Source organism: Desmodus rotundus, chromosome 3 (assembly GCF_022682495.2).
Source record: "Desmodus rotundus isolate HL8 chromosome 3, HLdesRot8A.1, whole genome shotgun sequence".
NCBI lineage: Eukaryota > Metazoa > Chordata > Mammalia > Chiroptera > Phyllostomidae > Desmodus > Desmodus rotundus.
In genome coordinates, this window is record NC_071389.1 from 27120977 (window position 1) to 27140782 (window position 19806).

Genomic DNA, 19806 nt, shown 5'->3' on the forward strand with positions numbered 1-19806 from the left:
CCTGATGGCAGGGCTGTCTCAGTCCCAGCCTGGGGAGAAGGGACGTCTTCTCTGCTGGTGCTGGAGGTACAACTCACCCTTCTGCCCAGAAACTGCTTTGTGCCACCTGATTCTCTTGCCACTTACTTAACCCCTGGAGGTTACCCCCAATCTTTTCCTATTGTATATGAAATATAAGTCAGAAAGGACACCCCTGAGGAAGCTTGTCTTCTATGCAAATAGTCATAGCTACCAAGTATTAAACACTTACTGTGTGCCAAGCTCCAGGCTACACATTTCACGTGTATTTAACCCTCACAATAATACTCCTAGGAGGTGGTCCTAATATTGTCCCCACTTTACAGATGAGAAAAAGGAGGCTCAAAGTCCACCTTGCTCTAAGGCCCTTCTCATCCCCCAGAAGCTGAGACTGATCAACGGTGTGTTTTATTAACGAGCTTCAAGATCTGGTTCTGGGGGTCCAGGCGCGACTCGCAGTTGAACTAAAGTGCAATGTGCTCTCTCCCCAGCAAGCAATACAAAAGTGCTCGGCTGCACTCACACGGCTTCAGGCCTCCTGTCCCCTGACCCTGAGGTCAGTTTATGAGCCACAGGAGACTAGTTGCCTTTGCACTACATTCCTTCATGGACACAGTCCACCCAGCACATGTCCTCTGGGCCAGCACCATGCAGAGCTGGCCTGTCCCAACCCATCCATCCCCAGGGACTACCCTAATAGGGTGGGCGGGTGCTCCAGCTGGCTGGTGCTACCCGAGGGAGGGAGGAGCCAGGAGAGAGACCTTGTGTCTGGCAGCACGCAAATCTAACTGCCACAATCTTGCAACCGATGAGTCCGCTCTTCCTAACCTGGGCTGGCTGCCCAGCGTTCACATTCTCTCTGATTATCTGTGAATCTGGTTCTTTTACCAATCTGCTCCCAGCTCACTGCTGGGAGTGGTGGAGCCCTGCTTAGACACACCGGCCTCCCTCGAATGCTCTCCCAGACGACATTTCCCCCGCTATTACATAATCCAGGGAGCCCAGCCCCCACCAGCCAGGCCTTTAATTGGAAAGCTCTTTCCCAAGGGCCTCGTGGATGTAACTTGTGCCAGCCCAGGCCCTCCTACCACTCCTGCCCCTCTGTGGGCTCTCTGTCTGTCTCACACACAGACACACCCAAGCACACAGATTTACATACCCCAGCACACTGGAGCGGCTGAGGCCACATCTCTGTCCATGCCACTGGCCACACCCGGCGTTCACTCTACAGTATGCTGCCTCAGGCCTTTCAGGCCTGTCCCCACCAGGAAGTCCTCTCTGACCACCGCCACAGGCCACATCAGGGTTGGCCTCCTCTGGGTCCCATAGCACTGAGCACTCGCTGTGCCGCGGGGGACATGCGTGTCTCCCTAACTAGGCTGTGACCTCTCCAGGGAAGGCACCCAGTCTGTCTGACCCCTCCCTGTGCACCCAGCACCCAAGTTGGCCTGGCCCTGCGTGGGAAGGTTGATGAAACAGGTCAGTGAGTTAAAGAAAGTATCGCACCGAATGCCCTGCGGTTGGTGACTTGGGACACTCTGCTAAAGTAGATTTATAGACTTCCCAGAATGTCAGCTGCAGAGAGAAGAGACCTGAGAAATTAGTCCATTTTTCAGAAGGAAATCTGAAGGCCAGCTGGGAACAGGTGGCACTCAAGGATGCACAGCCGTTGGTGGCGGAGCCAAGCATTCACGCGAGCTCCCAGGCCTCTCCCTACCATCACGCTGCCTCGGAACCTTGGTTACAGGCTCTGGGGCATTCGTTCCTCAGGAATGAATCCACCACCTTCCAGGACCTGGGTTCAGCCTGGGACACAAATGCCACCAAGACACAGTCCTGGTGCTCAAGGGATTGAACAGGCATGGGCCCCAAGAGCTGTAAAGTGGGGTGAAAAGAAAATAACAAAAATGTTACAGAGGTGCCACCCAGGTAGACAGGAGGGGTCCGGAGAGACATCTTGGAAGAAGTAACATCCAATCCGGGTCTTAAATGAAGGTTTGTGAGGAGGACTAAGTTGGAGATGGCAAAGGAGAGGAAGCGGTGGTTTGGTTAAAGAGGAATGTCAGAGACACAGAAACACGAAATGATACGGCAGAACGGGGAACTGCACAAGCCAAGTGCTGAGGCTGAAGCCCTAAGTGCAGTGGGAACGTGCACTGTGAGGTTGGCTCAGCGGCAAGGCCACATCAGGTGGGGCTCAAAAGTCACACTAACCCCCGTGGACTCCAGCTTATAGGTAAAGACCTGGCATGTGGAGTCCAGCTGCCTGCTAATTCCCTTCCTTCGTGCTCCCATCATCCCCAGAGGGGAAGAAAGCAAAGGTGGTGCTGTGACCCCACCCAGTCATTTAGCCAGGTGATTCCCCCACGGCCTGGAACAAAGTCTTCTCAACTCACAGGAACTCCTCCTGGCCACAGGTATTTTTGGGTCTTGGAGCCGTGACACACGAAGAACCGATCTTTCAGAAATGAGTACACGTGGACTTAGGAATGCGGCATCCTTAGGGTAAGTCCTACAAACAGGGGTGGAACTTTGTGTAGCCAAAGCAGCTTTCTGGGCATCTGAGAGAATAAGAGGGTTATTACATGGCCCAGGGCTCCAAGTGGACATTGCTGGGAGCTGAGAGAAGGCACACATCGGCTGTACATTTTCCTGCAGGATTGTACCTGCACAGAGAATCCTAGAGCTTCTACTCAGACCCTCACCAGGGCCCAGAACTTAGTAAACCTTCAGAAACACAAATCACAGGAGGCTGGCAGAGGGTGGAGCTAAGTCAGAAGAGGCTTAGGCCAGGGAAGCAGGGGGAGGCCACTGCCTTTGCACCCACCTCCATTCCAGCACTTAGAGGGTCTGCCCTCTACTGCCCTCCTGGTCCCCTCGCCAGATGGTGACATCAGGACTCATGGAAGAACCCAGCAAGTTGTGTGGGAGCACAGGGGAGCCCGATGACCATTAAATCCCTGTCTTACTACCAGCTGAGTGGTCCTTTGTTCTGACCTCTCTTCCAGGAGGCACTGCCCTCTGACAAAGCCCCTGGGCTGACCTCGGAGATCTAGTCAGGCCTCTGGTGTGACAGATGTAGAAACTGACCCGGCAAGGGGCAGTGGCTGACTGAGGGTCACACATGAGGCAACAGCAAGAGCAAGGAGGACCCAGGGCTCCTCATTCTCTGCCTTACCACCAGACATCCTGGAGGTGACTCAGAGAGACAGTCGGCACAGGAAGGAAGTGGGAAAGGGAAGCCCAGCCCGCTGGATTCCAGGTCACCACTTGGTTAGTCCAAAGCCACCAACCACCTTAGCCATGAGGCTCTGCCTGGTGCCTGTGACCTTGCAGCCCTTCCTCCCCAAGGCCACAGCTGCTGATCGTTTCCTCCAGGGTCAGGCTCACTTGGCCTCAGTGGGGTCTCCAGGGACTCTCTGCTGCACAGTCCCATGGTGCTTCCAACCAGCTGGGTCAGGGGGTCACCTCCATGGACTTGGCCAGTGGCCGAGCCTGTGTGGGCCAAAGGTTCATAAGTGAAATGAGATGAGGCGTAATTATAGCCTCATATTTAATAACTGGGGTGTGTGGCCAGTGTTCAGTGTTTATCATCTGCTGGCTATGGGTGCTTTGGTTAACTCGGTTTCCTTGTAAATCTGTAAAATGAGGTGATATTATCTACTTTCTAGGTTGCCTGGAGGATTGGGTAATACATGTAAAGCCAGCCACAAACTAAGCCATACACGATGGCTCTGCCATTGCTTACTTTGCTAGGTAGATGTATATACACCATTTCACTTAATTCTCACAACAAGCCTGCAAAGTAGATACGATTCTGCTCCTTAGACACCTGAAACTCAGGGAGGCGAGGGCACACAGCTCATGGCTAGTGGAGGCAGGATTTGAACCTGGGTCAATCTATTCCAGAGCCCAAGCATTTTCCATCAGGTGTAGCACCTTACATAGTCTGTGCTGGTGTTTGCCCTAGATGCTGCCTGCTTGTGTGGCAGGGTCTCTGTCCTTTCCCCCTGGATTCCTATGCTGGTTCTGCCACTTCCTGCAAGTGAGACTTGGAGTCTCTGAGCCTCTGGGGTCCCATCCGTCCCCCGGAAAATCGGCACTCGCTGGCCATCTTCCAGGAGGAACAGCTGAGGTGATGTGTGCAGCGGGGCTTGCTGCTGCTCTGTGTGGTCTGAACGCGAGATGTCCTCCTGTGGCTGGAAGCACTATGGGACTGTGATCAGCGCAGCCTGTAGTGGGGGATCCAGAAAACTGAGCCTGTAGGAGTATCTGCCTCAGCCACCACAGGAAATGCCACCGGCTCCTTTAGCACTGGGCTTTCCAAAAGCTGAGAACTGGCCTCCGAGAGCAAGGAGGGTGCGGCTGTAGACACAGTAGTCTGCCCCGCAATCCAGCCACATGGGCCTCCTGCTGAGTCACCATGGGGGCCAGACAGCTCCCCCCAGTGCCCCTCCCCTGATTGTTCAGGGAGAAGAGACCATCCCTTCCTTTGTCAGCCTGAGTCCCCACCTCAACTACTGCATGTGACTATAACGTATTTCCAATTTCTACCTTGAATCCTTGGTGGAACAAGATGAGGGTTTCTGTCTGTATCTCTTGCTGGGTTGTAAGTTCCGTAAAAGCCTGTGTCATCCTCTTTGTGATTCTCAGTAACCAGAACAGGGCACCTGTGGGGTTTTGTGGCGAGGTTCTCTCTCTGTCCACGCAGCCCATGTCCTGTCTCACCATATTCCCATCCCCCATGTCACAGGCTGGGCATGCGTTAGAATTGTGCAAAACAGCAAAGGGGAGGAGCAACGGCGGATTCCACTCTAAGCAAGTGAACTCATTTATGTTTATGGAAGTTGCCTCATGTCAGGCTATCTTGGCGCATCCTGGACTTACTTTTGGGTTCTGGGCCGTATCAAACAGCCAAGTCCTTGTTTACATAATTTCTTCCAGAAAAGAGAGATGATGTTTAAGATACAACATGGGGGTGATCAGGCGTAGGAATCCATCAAAAGCCTCATAAAATTGTCTTCTTTTCTCCTTACATGGCTTCTGATGAGTGCATGTGACTGGCTACTCCCAGGGCACAGAAAACACTGTCTGATCTGGACACAGCTGGATCTTTTAACTACTTGCTGGATCCCTGTACAAACCCAGCCTCTCATCTGGCCTGAGGAGCCCTGGCGAAGGCGGATTCAAAGCCTTCCCGGAGTGGGGGTGGGGGACAGACAGAGAGCAGGAGTTTCTGAACCCTGAGAACCCAGGGAGTGGTTCTAGCTGCTATAAGCCTCTGGCTTTCATCTATGAAAAGGGAGAATAAAACCTGCCCTGCAGAGTTATTACAGGATCAGTATGAGGTTATAGCATGTTAAAACAATTAGCTCAGAGCAGGGTAAGAATCTATTCATTCACACCACAAATGTTAATTTAGCACCTGCTATTGGCCAGACACTATTCCAGGCAACGGGAATCGTGTGCAGACGATGGCATAGTAGACGGTGGTGAGTGCTATTCAGAGAAGCCAGGCAGGGGACGGGGTGGTGGTAGTAGGGTGCTTTACCATGTTAAATAGGGGCCAGAGAAAGCTTCACCGAGAAGGAGACATTCAAACAAAGACCTGAAGGGAGTGAGGAAGTGAACCGTGCGTGCTTTCCCAGCAGAAAAAACAGCAAGTGCAAAGGCCCTGAGGCCAGAGTTTGAGGAACTGTATGAAGGTCAGAGGATCTGGTGTGTAAGAAGTCATTTGTGGCCACGTCATTGGGACTGTAAAGGCATTTATAAGACCTTCGGCTTTTACTCAGAGACAGGAAGCCCCTGGAAGCTTTCCAGACAAGTGTTGACACAACCTGACTTCTATAACGGACCAATAAGCTTTAGCTGCCCCTTCCCTTCAAAGCCTACTCCATACCCAGGCCTCTGCAATGGCAGCTCACGTGCTTTCTCCTTGCTGAGATTTCTGCCAGCTTTCTAAATCTCTCCCATCCGGGAGAGCCGCCTCACTCTCTGCCAAGTGCAGGCTGGAAAGGTGCCTTGAAGAGAGGCTGTGGTTGGGATGAGAGAGAAACACAGGAGTCTTAGGCTGAAGACCTTGCGCTTCCTTGATGCTCAGAAGACCTCTGGGCCTGGCTAGGCTGCAGTGCACATGTGTGTGCACACATGTGCATGTGTACAGGTGCACAGTGATGCTGGGGACACTAACAGAGTCCCTGGTTCTACTTCATCACCTGAGACAGCTCCATGCAGAACTGGGAATTTCATTCGGCATTCCCTCACCCTGCCTGTCTACCAAAAGGTGAAGTCATTTGTTTTAAAATAAAACAATTCCCATCTCTAGCAGAGCTTCTTAACCTTTTTTGGGTCACCTGCCCCTTTGAGGATCTGCTGAAAGCTATGTGATACCTCTTCAGAAAACCAACACAGGATATGCGCTCATCCTCTTGGAATTTCAGGGTTTCAGAGATCCCTGAAAATTCAGTGCAGAAACCATTATCTATGCCAATGATTTCCTAATCTGTAGCTCCAACTGAATGAGTGAATGAATGAGTGAATGAATGAAGAATAACGAAGGCGTCCATAGATGGAGGAACAGCAGGAGCTGAACAGGACAGACAGATGCAGCCTCCTTTGGGCACCAGGATTTTAGACGATGGTTTCTGCCGTCTTTAAAGAAGTCTTGTTTGACAGGCGTCCTGTGCAGAGGCGCAGCTCACCACCCCCTTAAGCTTCGTCTTGTCCAATCCCTCTGAGTGAGCCTCTTTTTAAAAGGTAGTACCCACTTCCCTGCTGTTCTCAGGGTGCCCTGAACAAAACAAAGCCGAATCTTTTCAGGGAGACTACTGGGCAACAGTGTGAATATACATTCAGACACATGAAAGTAAACAATGTGTTCTTTTTGACGTATAGCTGAGCCAGCTGCTGCCCAGGGCTCTAAGTCAGTCCTCCAGGCTTCCAGCCTCCTTGTTCATCTTGTATATCTGATACATCTCTTGAGAAGCTAGAACAAACTTTTAACTCATTCTTATTGTCACACCTCTCACTGTGAAGCTTTTAACCTAATCTTACCTGTTTCCAGCCACTGTTCTATATTATAACACATGGACACCTCCGGATGTGACGGGTGGGTAGGCGCCTGCCCAGACTCCCAGTAGCCGCAGAGAGCTCTCCTGACAGAGCAGAACCTCCGAGGCCCATGAGGAAACGGGTACTGAGGGACTCTGCAGCCTCCTTGCTCATCATTCTACCTCCTCCTGGGCACCACGCTCCAGCCACCCTGCGTGGGACTTCCCCAAAGGGACCCACTGTTTCTCACCTCTGTCCCCTTGCATGTGCTGTGCCTGCCACCTGGAACACAGGCCACCACCTGCTTGTCTGACAAGAAAGCCCTTATCTCTGGCGGAGCCTCGCCTCCCCAACCTCCTCAGACAGACCTGCTTCCTTCCCTTCGGATTCCTGCGTCCGCCCTTCAACACAGCACTTCCTCCGTGGTCTGTCCAACTTTCTGCTTTTGTTACACTGTCCTTGCAGCTTCTTATTTTGAATCTTTTTTGGGGGAACAAAGTTAGAGCTTAGATAAATACCCTTATGGTTGTTTATTTACATGTCATTTCCTGGCCTATGTCTTATTTACCTTTATTTCCCCAGACAAGAACGCAGCAGGAGACATATTGATATTTTAGCGCTTACTTGTTAATAAAGGGTCCTTCATAGAGGTGCTCTCTCTCCACCCATACAGTTGGATTGCCTGTCGTTACCTCAACCCCCCAGCTCTTAGGGCCCCATCTCTCATGGCCCTCCAGGGCCCCCACTTCCGATCTGCAGGGAGCCTGTTAGAACTGTGAGTAAACCATGAGGGAAAGGGCACCAAGGGACTCTCAGAGGCACACTATTCGACTGGCGTGATGGACTCACGTCACTGCGTGTCAGGTTCTGACTGCCCTGGTGCGGTTGTGCTTTCTGAGATCCCTGGTAGGTGAGGTCACTGGATGGGAAAACTCCAGTGAGTTGTCATAGTAACCAGGACTTTCAATTTCATGCAAGAGAGTTCCTGAGAGGAAAACACACCAAGGGGTGGGGGAGGAGTGGTAGGAATCCATCAAAGGCTTCCTCACATTGTCCTCCTGTTCCCTTTTCTTTGCTTCTTGCTGGTTTACACGCTCAAGGTAGATGCCATTATGTGTGGGCATCTGAGTAGAAGCTGCTGAAAATAGCCACCCGACTATTTCAGGAGCAGCTGAATATGCATGAGGCTATTTTAGAAGAGATGTCCCTGGCCCAGCCAATCCAAACCCCATCTTTTCCCTTGGAAATGCCAAGAGAAGCTGAATGGGACCTTTCTTAGTCTTTCCCACCGGGGCGGGGGTTTTCAGAAGCCACAGAAACAACACTCCAGCTAATGTTGGTTCTGCAGCTCGGTCAGTACTGCCTCCTGATCCTGTGGTCACGGTGGCTCCCGACCAGGCAGCTCAGCCCTCAGAGTCCTGCAGAGCCTGGGCAGCCTTCAACAACAGCCATGCCACAATCCAGTGGGCCTGGATCTTTGGGGTGGGGTGGGGGTGGTTAAAATCTTAGGTATTTCCATTTGCTTGTTCATTTATTCATTCAACACATGTTTAGTGCTAGATAAAATGTGTGAAGAATGTGTTGGGTGCTGGAGATTCAAAATTAGAGGAAGTAGATAGGAAAGTGAGTAGAAATAATGGTCGTATAGTTCAGAACCAGAGGGGGAATCAGGAGAAGGAGCCCTCCTTCTTTCTGATGGCTTGAGAAAGAAGAAGAGTTTTTAGCAGAGCCGTGGGGGACGAGCAGAAGGCCTGTAAGTAGGAAGAGGCCTGGCAGGCTCAAGGAGGGGCGGTGGTTTTGTGTGGCTGGGGTGGGATGCCCCGGTGGGAAGGACCGTGTGCCTGTGAGTCAGATAAGCTTCCTTCAAGCATGAGTTACGGTGCTGTTGGCCATGAGTTCAATGTTAATGAATCAACAATGCCTGTTAGATAAAGTATTTTTGACAGAAACACACAAGAAACAAGGTTCTGTATTGATCGGTTGACAAGAGGGTTGTGACCAGAGGCTCATGGGAACCTAATGCTATATTTCACCCAGGAGTAATGGTCCAGTAATCACTACTTCAGTGTTTGTGGGGACTGTATACAACACGGTCGCCGTGAATAGTGAGAATCGACTATCCTTTTCTAGATACACAACTGTACACTTTCATACAATTTGGAACATACCTTCCATACTCTTTTGACACCTTTAAAAAATCATACCTTAATATGTCAAAGGTATCTTTCCATGTCCCCACTTGCAGGTCCCCAGATGGCTGTACCTCTGTGAACATTTCTTCAATTATTAACCAGCAGTTCCCTACTAATGGACAATTTGGTTGCTTCCTATTATTTGCTAATTCTAAACAATACTGTGATGAACATGCCTATTGGTAATAATAATATAGCTAACATGTATTCAGTACTTACTATGGGCCCAGCCTTCTGTTAAGGGTTTTATTAAGTGGGATCTCACTTAAGCCTCACAACAAGCCTGTGAGGGCGATATTACTAGTATTATCATGCCCACATTAAAGATGAAGACTCTCATGCTTAGAGATGTTAAGTAACTTTTCCAGGGTCACACAGCTTAAAACCAGGTCTTTCTGCCTCTGATGCCTCATTCTTAACCAAAGTGCTCTGCTGCTTCTCACACACACAGTTCCAGGTACTTTTTGATTGGTTCTTTGGGGTGTCTGCTTAGAAGTGAACTACTAAGTTGAAAGGTATGCGTATTTGAACATGTGAGCACATTTTGTTAAGCCCACCCCCAGCAAATGTGTATCAACTCACAGCCCACTAACAGGGCTCTGCTCAAGTGTCCCTGTTCTTACTCCTTATTTCCCAGGAACTCCCGGTCTTTGAAATAGGCCCCCAGACGTGTATCTTGATTCTTTAATGAGCACCCTTCGATTCCTGGTGACCTACCCTTTTCAGAGGCTCACTATGCTGTGTGTTTTGTCCTTTGCAGATTGTTTGTTTGCATCCATCTTTTGCCTGTTTTTCTACTGAAAATGTGTCTTTACTTCATTTATGAACTCTTTCCACACTAGTGCCATTGGCTCCGAACCCACCGTGCATATGTCGAAATACTTTTCTTAGTTCATCACCCTTTAACCTTGATTATTGTGTTTTTGGCCCATGAGGTTTTAAATAATTTTCTTTCATGATCTCTAGATTTGGTTTTATACTGACGGAGGCATTCTCCATCCCAATAGTCCCTCATTGTTTTTCCTTTAGTACCTTTATGGTTTCATGCTTTCTCATCATTTAGCAATTTATTTTGGTGTAAGAACTGAGGTGTGGATCCGGTTTTCTTCTTTTTTTTTCTTCTCCCACAAATAGCCAGCTGGTTGTCTTTATAATATGTTAGAAATCACCTGCCTTTTTGTCTCTGATTTGAAATGCCACACTCACTTATATCTCCTTCTGGGTGCTCTGCTCCAGCCCAGTGGGCTGTGGGCTTTTCCCTTTACCAACATTGAATTTTTCTAAGCTATTCACCCATGTTTATCTTTCCCAATGTACTTTATAATCATTTTATTTAAAAAAATCATTGGGATTTTATTTAATTTATAGATCAATTCACAATACTTTCTTAAGGTTATTCTTGGATATGTTATGCTTCTCTGTCTTTGGAGAGTAAGGGCCTTTCCCCTCTATGCTTTCTCACTGGCTCACCTTGGTGCTATCTTCTTCACAAAACCTTTTCCAACCAGCTCTGCAGGAAACGATCACTCGCTCCTGACACCATGCCTTGCCCACATTGCTCCTTACTTTTGATCTTGAATTACAATTATTGGTTAGATGGCAGGCTCTTTAAAGGCAGGGTCCCTGCAGGACCTATTTGTGTGCTCTTGCCACATCTGGTAGGTGGTTGAGGCCATGGAGATATTTGTAGGATGAATGAATAAACAAATGAACAAATAAAAGATTTTTTCCTAGAAAGCTGAAAGTGAAGTGAACCAACTCTATTATAAAAATCTGCTTTCCCTCAGGCTTTCATTAGAAAACAAGAGTTCTATTTCTCCTCCTTTTTGTCCTTGGCTAAACCCCCAAGACCCTGTCAGAAGCAGAGACATGGTTACTGCAAGACTAACGCGCCATGTGCAACGTGCCAAAGAACCTCTTCACGGAGCCCACCTCCCTCTCTGGGACATCCCCACCCTGCTCAGGGAGGCTCTGGAGGCCTTGAAAGCCCTCCAGAGGAAGGAATGCAGGCACTCACTGTGTGCCTGCCTCTCTCTTAGACTTTTTGACAAGCACTTTTCCTTAAGGTACAATAATCCTGAAAAGTTGGTATCACTAGTCCCATTTTGCAGATGAGGAAACTGAGGCTCAAAGAGATGGAGTCCCTGGCTAGAAAGTGGCAGGACTAGCGGGAGCTGAGGCTGTGGCACTGTAAAGTCCTTGCCTCTCCCCACAAAACACCCAGAGAAGTAGAGTCTGGGAGGCCGAGGGGCCGTGGCCCAGAGAGGAGTCCCGTATGGAGTCGGAGAGAGAGGGTCCTGCCCTCACTAAGCCAAAGTAGTCCCTAGAGAACTTTCCTTCCCCCAGAGAAGCATGTGATGCTTACAGATTGTTCCTGAAGAGCATCAGACGTGGGTCAAAGAGCCACCAGGCTGAGGACGTGTTACATAGGTCGTACTGTCATCACGAAACTGGGGAGGGGAGGGATGGGAGAGGTGGGAGATGTGCCATGGGGGAAGAGGGTTGGTCTCCAGCACACATTTAGGGACATTCTTCTGCTTTCCTCCCAGCCTGTTCAGGGTCAGGGTTTCCTGACTTGGCCCTGCAGGCCACTCTTGGGAGTCCAGCCAAGGAGCCACTTCCTTATTGGTCTGGCAGCTGCTGGATAGGCCTTGGCTTATATCTAACCCTGGATTAAAGCTCCAGTTTCTTATGAAGAGCCGTGGGTTGGGGACCAATTCATTTACTGGTTTTGACACTGTGTCTGGCCCAGTGCAGGCCCCAGGGACATAGAGATGAGCAGCCCATGGGTCCCCTGCCTTGTGGCACTGTGTTCTGGTCAGAAAGCAGATCATAAGTAAAATGTCCCAGCCCTACCTAAGTGCTGGGGAGCCTAGACAGGGGCTGTGTGTGTGTGTGTGTGTGTGTGTGGCAGGGGGTGGGGGGAGGGGGAGGTAGCAAGCTATGGAGGTTGGCTGTGGGGCTGAGGCATGGGGATTTCCTCCTGTGGGCAAAGGGAGACTTCCTGCATTTTGAAGAAAGAGTCTTCCCATGATCAGATTTGCGCTTTAGAAACAACTAGGTATATTTATTTTCAATACATTGATTTTTAAAGTGAAAATGAAAGTGTCTCCATTTTGGAAAAACAGTACCAAACACGAGGACACAGAGCAGAGGGCTACCAACCTGGCTGACCTGCTGACCGATACAGTGCTGATGAGTGACAGGAGCCCTGGACATGGAGCGAGACAGACTCATGTTCATGTTCAAGTCCCTGCTACAGACTTGAGCAAATTATGCCCCTATCTCATCCTCAGCTCCCATGCTTGTCAAATGGGACTACTGTTACCCGATACGTAGGGCTCTGCCATCAGGACAAAATGGGATGTCAAAGGACTCTGTACCATTTGTCCACACTTGACAAAGGTAAAGCATTAAGGTGAGGTTCCAGAAGGCTCTATATACACAGCTGAGGACATTTCAGTCATCCAGCTGTCCAGCAGCAAACGCATTACCCAGCACTTTCTTGGGAAGTCTCCCTCAGCTGTTCCAGCTCAAATCCGAGCCTGTCCTATAAAAATACGGCGCTGTCCAGAGGAGCAACTGCTCGTGTGTTTGGTGGGCCACCTGCCCGCTGGGTCCGGCCTGCTGGGCCATGAACATCAACAACAGCCCCTTCCTGCTGGGAGGAGGAACAGGGAGCCGGCTTGTTCTCTGACAGCAGAGGACTGGCGGGTGACGGGGAACATTTTAAGGTGGGACACTTCTTCCTGCACTGTTGGCAACCATCTACATAAGGCGTCCATTATACGCGGGTCCCAAGCCAGCGGGCCTGAGCGGTTAAGCTAAAATTAGTGTAAAATGTGCCCCCGCCAGAGACAGAGAACATCCGAAGGTCAGATGCCTCCAGTCCGCCACCCAGGCAGCAGGGGGGGGCGGGCACCCAACAGCTGTGGCAGCAGCTGCCTCCGGTTCCTCTAGGGCCTGCCCAGAGACCCGGTTCAATGGCTCAGCGTGAGTTAAAAAATAGAAGGCAGAGTATAATTCGAAATATGTTTATTAAAAAGTCTGTGTATGGGCACAGCGAAAAGGTGAGAGGTGATGCCACTGAATACCTAAAAGGCTATCTCAAGTTTCGAACATGGAAATAGCGGGTAAATGCTTTTCCCATGCTTTCCAAAGGTTCCTCAATAAATATTTATTTCTTTTGTAATCAGAAGAAAAGATAATAAAGGGTTCTGTAAATGATATATTTACCTTAAATTAATTTAATGTGTATTTTAAACTTATAAAAATGATTATATGCTCATAGACATAGAGTATGATGTGTGTGCAAATGTTTTCATATTATCTAGTCCACCAGTGGTGGCAGCTTTGAGTCCTGGAATGTCAGGGCTGACTGGCGCTGAAGATCAACATTCTCCAACTCTTTATTTTATGGAGAAAAACGAGGCCCTAGAAGTAAAGCAATAAGCTCAGAAGCTACTTTTCACTGAGCCTGGTCCTGCTCTGGAGTTTCTCCAAACCTTGCCCCCTTTAATTCTAGAGTTAGAATTGTATTCTAGAGTCGTACTCTCATTTTATGGAGGCGGAAGCTGAGGTACAAAAGAAGTGACCTGATTCATTCAAGGACGCCCCACTAGGAAGCCACAGAGCTCAGTCCCAATCTTAGTTTTCCATCCATAGCCCAATGAGCTTGAAGAAAGAAAGTAAATCTTTGAAAAGTATCTGCTCCCCGAAGTCTCAAACATTCAGGAAGCCACCCCTTCAGGAAAGTTTTGAATTGTCTTTTCTGAGCCTGTCTTGGGTGTTGCAGACCTTCCCTGCCTCTGGGGACTTGTGTTCCTGTTGCCAGACCAGCCCCCAGGTGCCTTTGAGGGATGGGTGACAAATAGTGGTGTGGGGACCCAAAGGACACAGCGCCATTTCTTTCCCGATGTGGGGCAGGGTGGGTGAGTAGGACTTGCAGGAGAAGGTGGGCAGATGTCAGGCCTTAGGGACAGGAAGGGCTGGCCAGAGAGGCTGCCATGGACGCACTCCCTTCTCTGGTCCCTTCCAGCCTTCCAGTGAGTGCCCCAGACCTGACCATGCCTCCAGGCCGCCCCAGGTGCTCAGAGCAGAAGCCTTTGCTCCAGCTGCAACCTCTGCCTGCAGGGCCTGTCCCTCTCCCCGTTTGCTTCCTCGACTCTTCCGGGGCCCAATCCATCCATGCACGTGGGTATTGTCGCCAGTGAACACATTTCTATCGAGCGCCCACAATGCACCAGAGCAAGACTGACACAGTCCCAGCCCTGTCAGCTCTTCGAGAGGGTTCGGCGCTTAGGCTGCCTCGGCCTTGCGCACATGGACGCTGAGGCCAGAATGCCTGGGTTCAGCCTGGCTGCGCCATTTGCCTGCCATGTGTGCTCAGAACAATTACTCAGCCCCTGTGTGCATCCGTTCTCCTCATCTTTAAAAGAGGACGATCATAGCACCTGCTTCATAGAGTTGTGCAGGTAGAGTGAAAATCCACACAAAGCTCTTAGAACAATGCCTGGCATGTATAGGTCCTCAACGATCATCAGCTATTATAATCATTCTTCTTATTACCATCTGGCTTGGATTTCCTCCTTAGGATGCCCCTTACCCTCTGGCTGGCCCCTCCTCTGTGGTCCTGTGACACTTTGAATGTCTTCCCAGTAAAGCATCAGTGGTTATGTAGTGTGAGCAGTCGAGGGCCTGCCCACCTCCCTCTCTGTACTTGGGGCAGGAACCAAGTTTTAGTCACCTTGAGACAGGAAAGTAAGATGCTAGGAGGAAAATTCCTTGGCAAGTGGAATAGGGGAAACTGAGACAGAGAGCTGAACAAACTTGCCAAGCAATTTATGGCCAGATACAAATGGCCACCTCGAGGGAGATAACCTCCAGGCCTCAGTTGTATTTCAGCTCCAGGCCCAGGAAAGCAGCAAAACCAGGTGGGGGAGGCCAGAACCAACTGCAGTGACTAAAGACCCCCTGCCTTGCCACTGACCAATCAGTGGAGATCGCAGCCCTGAAAGGGCACACCTGCAGAACTGATGAACAGTCTGCTGAAACCTCCCCTGAGCCCTCCGCTAAGATTCCCCCTGCGAGAGAGAGAGAGAGAGAGAGAGAGAGAGAGAGAGAGAGAGAGAGAGAGAAGTGAAGGCAAAGGACCCAGTGCCCCAGCTCTCCCTCTGGGGAGCAGCCTGTGCCTTTCCCTTCTTCCTTGCGCACAGGCATGCACCTCCTCAACTCTAGCTGGGGTGTCCGACAGCGGCCCGCAGGCCACATGTGGCCCAGGATGGCTATGAATGTGGCCCAACACAAAATCACAAATTTACTTAAAACCCTTTTTTTTTTTTGCTCATCAGTTTTTGTTAATGATTGTGTATTTAATGTGTGGCCCCAGACAACTCTTCTTCTCGGTGTGGCCCAGGGACGCCAAAAGGTTAGACACCCCTGCTAGGGCAATGGGCAGCTGGCAGCTTGTCCCAGGCTAATCCCCTGAACCTGTCCCCAAGGCCCCCTTTTCTCTACTAAGCCCTTTCCTATTTTACTGTCCCCAGCTTTTGTAAATGTGTCCTCATAGTCATCCAGACTTGTGCTGTAAAGTCTTTTCTATACAAAATCAAGAGCCCACACACTACCGGCTGGCCCTAGGCAGGCCCGCTCAGGGCCAGGCCCCCTGCGCGGCGACAATCTCTGTCCCGGCCCCCAGCACAAACACAGAGATCATGCCTCCAGGATGACTTCAAAGCTTACGGATAACCTGCGCCCCCAACTCTAACCAAGAAAAGCCTTAGAAGCTCCTGGCCGCCTGGACACTGGAGGGGCAGGAGAAGCTCCTGCCCTTATCACAGAGCTCACTGATGTTCCCTTCAGCCTGGCCCGAGCTGGCAAAGCAGCTGGGTACCGGGCTCCCTTGAATGCTTCTCTGTGACGGGGAGCTCTGGCAGGCAGGTCATTCTTAACACCAACACCGCTGCCCTACCACACCAGGATGTTTCCCCCCCGGCTACACCTCTGCGCCTGCTGGGCCCTCCACCCAGAATGCCCTCTCTCCCTTCCCAAGTCTCCAGGTCTGAAAAACCCCCGCAGACCCTTCAGTGGCAGCTCACACGCGCCCTCCTCCACATCATGGCTCTCTATAGAGTCTGTGGCTCTCTCTCTGCTCCGCTTCTCTCGTGTTGTGTGTGTGCTTCTGCTGCCACTCTTTCTCACAGTGGATTGATATTCACTTGTTTATGTGTCCCGTCCCCCCCAGGGTCCACATTGCCTGGAACAGAGGCGTCTCAAGAAAGTGCTGCTGAATAAATTTTTAAAGGAAAGTCAAGTCAACTGTCTGCCTTCCTGCTAAGGCATATATGCTAACTTCTCATGCTACCTTTTGAAGCCAAACTCTCACAGGCCTGTCTAGGCCATCACTGCCCACCAGTAGCCACTGCCCATCACAGGGGTGTACGTTGACAGAGGAACGTGGAATGCAAGTGCCAACTACAAGACGGGCTCTGAGCTGGCCTTTCACAGGTGCTCTGGCCTGGGAGCCTGGAACCACCTGAGGAAGTAGGTATTTTAGAGATGAAGACCCTGAGGCTCAGATCAGACACACTGCTCCCCAAGTGGGTGACAGGGCAGTGCTGGCGTCCAGCTCTCTCGAGCCCCAGAACCTACTTTTGCTACTGTCCCATGGGATGACAGATGTGAAAGCATTTTGAGTTCCGCCAAGAGAGGAAACTGTGAACGCATGAAATAGCGAAGGATCACCCGCCACACAGAAAGCTCCCGGAGGGAGCTGCCTTGTCATTATCTAGACCCAAGGGGGCCTAAGAATGGCACCAAATTCTTAAAGGTGGCTGCCCCGGGAGGCAGACTGTTGTTCTTCAGGGACAGGGGAGGAAGAGAGCTGGGCGGGGTGGGAAGACGGCGGGGTGGGAATACAGCGTGGTGGGGAAGCCAACAACTGAGCCAGGGAGGCGGAAGTGATGGTGGAGGCGGGTACTGTGTGCTGAGCCCAGCTGGATGGTCAGCAGAGGCTCCCCAGAGAACCAAGTTTAAGGTCCAGGTGAGCCCACCGGTCTGGATGCAGGACAGAGGAGGGCCCCGGGAAGAGCATGGGCAAAAATAAGGAGGGGTGAAATGCTGCTCCATTTGGGGACCGCCACAGGGCTGGAGAGCAGGGGCGGGTGTAACAGAGAGCTGGGGGTGGAGGGGGTTAGGCTGGAGAGGGGCAGCGCCAGGTCACAGAGGATCCCTCCAGGCTGTCTCACCTGCTTTTAGCTTCCTCCTAGTCCCTAGCCCCCCAAGTTCCCATGCTTTGCAGCTGAGCCAGCCAAGCAGTGGTATATGCCTAGGAGCCTCTGAGGCTAGGTCTCCCTGCTGAGGAAACAGACACGTCCATCCCATCCCAAACACCCACACACCTATCCTCAAACCACCTCCTCCCTCAGAGGCCAGGCCTGGACCAGACTCAGGCAGCAGCCTGGAGGCAGGCTGGGGACAGAGTGTTGAGTTCCTGGCATGTATCCCCTGAGCCTTGATCAAGACTGAGAGTGGCATGGTGGAGGGGCAGCCTCCCGCCCACCAGAGAGCTCCAACTGTTGGACAAAGGGCCTCTGCATACTGTCCAGGCCTCATCTCCTAGGCAGCTCCCCCAGCCTGCCCTGCTGATCTGCCTGTGCGCTTTGGCCCTATACCCACTTCTGCTCTAGATGAGGGCCTCACTGTTAGGTTAACCTGGCCTCCTGGCCTGAATTGCCCCTCACTCAGCTTGCTCTTCACCCCCACATTCTGCTTCGGGCCTGCCCAGCTGTCTGTGTGCAGGCAGTCTCCGCCCTTCCCATCCGGGCCCAGGCAGCCTATAGTGTCTGTGGTGTGCTGCCCAGGCGTGGAAAGGCGAGGGCAGGTGTGTGGCTGGTGACCATCTGCGTCTGAGTCTGACATTAAGCAGAGTTTGCAGGAAGGAACACAGGCCCCTGAACGCACGTGGCATATACACAGCCTGGCCCAGGCTCCCTGTGGATGTGAGGCCCGAGTCCCAGGGAAGTGGCAGACTGCTTCTGTTCCCACCACCCCTCCCCCACCCCATGGCCTGGAACAGCCCGAGGCCTGAGGACCGCCCAGTTCACTGCGTCCGGCTCCCTCCCTGTTCATAGAAGGAAACAGAGACTAGAAAGGCAGGCTCTTGCTTGAGACTTTCCCGAGCAGGGTCAGACCCAGTTCCCTGGCTTCCATCCCAGGATGTGTGCCCATCTCCATGTGCTGCGTTTGCGGAAATGTCAGCTGAAGGGCTTTGGACATTTAGCAGCTTTTTCCTGGAGTCTCAGTAAAGCATGGGGATCCGTTCTCCTGGGGCGGATGAAGTCAGCTCCACCCACCTGCTGGCCACAAACGTGGCCCTGTGACCTTTGGGCTGTGCTGAAATTGCTGTGTGTCCTGTGGTGTGAGGAAGAGATGGCGGGCAGAGGCTTACCTGCCAAAAGCCAGCCGTGGTCTCATGGTTGAGATGTGTCAGAGGTTTCTTAGAGCTTGAAGGACTGTGTTGGAGGGAGACCTGTGGGCAGGAGAGAAAGTGAGACCATTACACCAGCACCATCTGTCAACCTCCACTTGAGTTTGAAAGATGCACCCAAAAGTGAGGAGCACAGCCTTGGTGAGAGTGGCCTCACAGCCAAGCCCCAGCCACCACCTCTTCCACACCACGGTCCACACAGGGCCAAGGTCAGGCTCCCCCAGGGACGCAGCCATAGCTGCATCACCCGCTCAGAGCCGACAGTCCTGTCACCAGCCCCTGCAGAACCCCTTACATTCTATTCCTTCGCTCAGGATGAGAAGCCGTCACTTTCAAGCACTCTTTGGTGCTCCCTCATCACCGTTGACCCTAATTCCTTCATTCTTCCCTCATCATTCATTCACATAAGCACTCCATAGCCACTCGGGAAAGCTGTTAGATGCTACCGTCAGGTCTCACAGAGATAAAGTCACTGGGAGTGATAGCACAGGTCTAGCAAGAAAGTCACTTGGCGAGACAGGACCAATGCCGTGGGCTCTCAACACTCGGCTTGCTGAGTTTCCTCACTCCTCTGAGCCATCCCTGTGCCAGACACTGGGCGAGGCGTCTCACATATGCCATGCAGAACGGCACGGTGCTTCTCACCATGTTCTGCACAAGGACTCCTTGTTGTGTGAAAGTATTTCTCAAAACTCCTGCTGATGGTAACTCTACACTTAGTATCTTTTCATTGGGAAAATAAAGAACAACACAAAAGCCACAATGAACATAATGCTTTACAATTAACTTGTATTTTAGTAATCACAGCACCACCACATATATTTAAATAATGGCTCCACATACTCATTTGAGACGTGTTATTTATGTCTTCTGGGCGTAAGGCTTTGACCTCTAGGGGATCCAGCCATTCAATATTCATTCAGGAGGTACTTATGGTGCACTTCTGAGATGCCTGGCCCCGTGGCCCGCAGGTTGGGGACCCTGGTAGGAGGAAGGGAGGTGGCTCTACAATGAGGCATGCTTAAATGCCAGCTCATTGTGTTTCTGCTCCCCAAAAAC

General features: G+C 51.2%; 1 protein-coding gene across 5 annotated transcripts in view; it reads right to left on the reverse strand.

Annotated features, from left to right (window-relative positions):
* The window catches only part of HIVEP3 (HIVEP zinc finger 3), a 419258-nt gene that overhangs the window by 129190 nt on the left and 270262 nt on the right, over positions 1–19806 (reverse strand). For all 5 annotated transcript variants that reach the window (XM_024554653.4, XM_045190915.3, XM_024554651.4 and 2 more), the window contains exon 3: positions 18709–18789. The gene's annotated coding sequence lies outside the window, so the exon portion shown is untranslated. The remainder of the gene's footprint in view (positions 1–18708; positions 18790–19806) is intronic.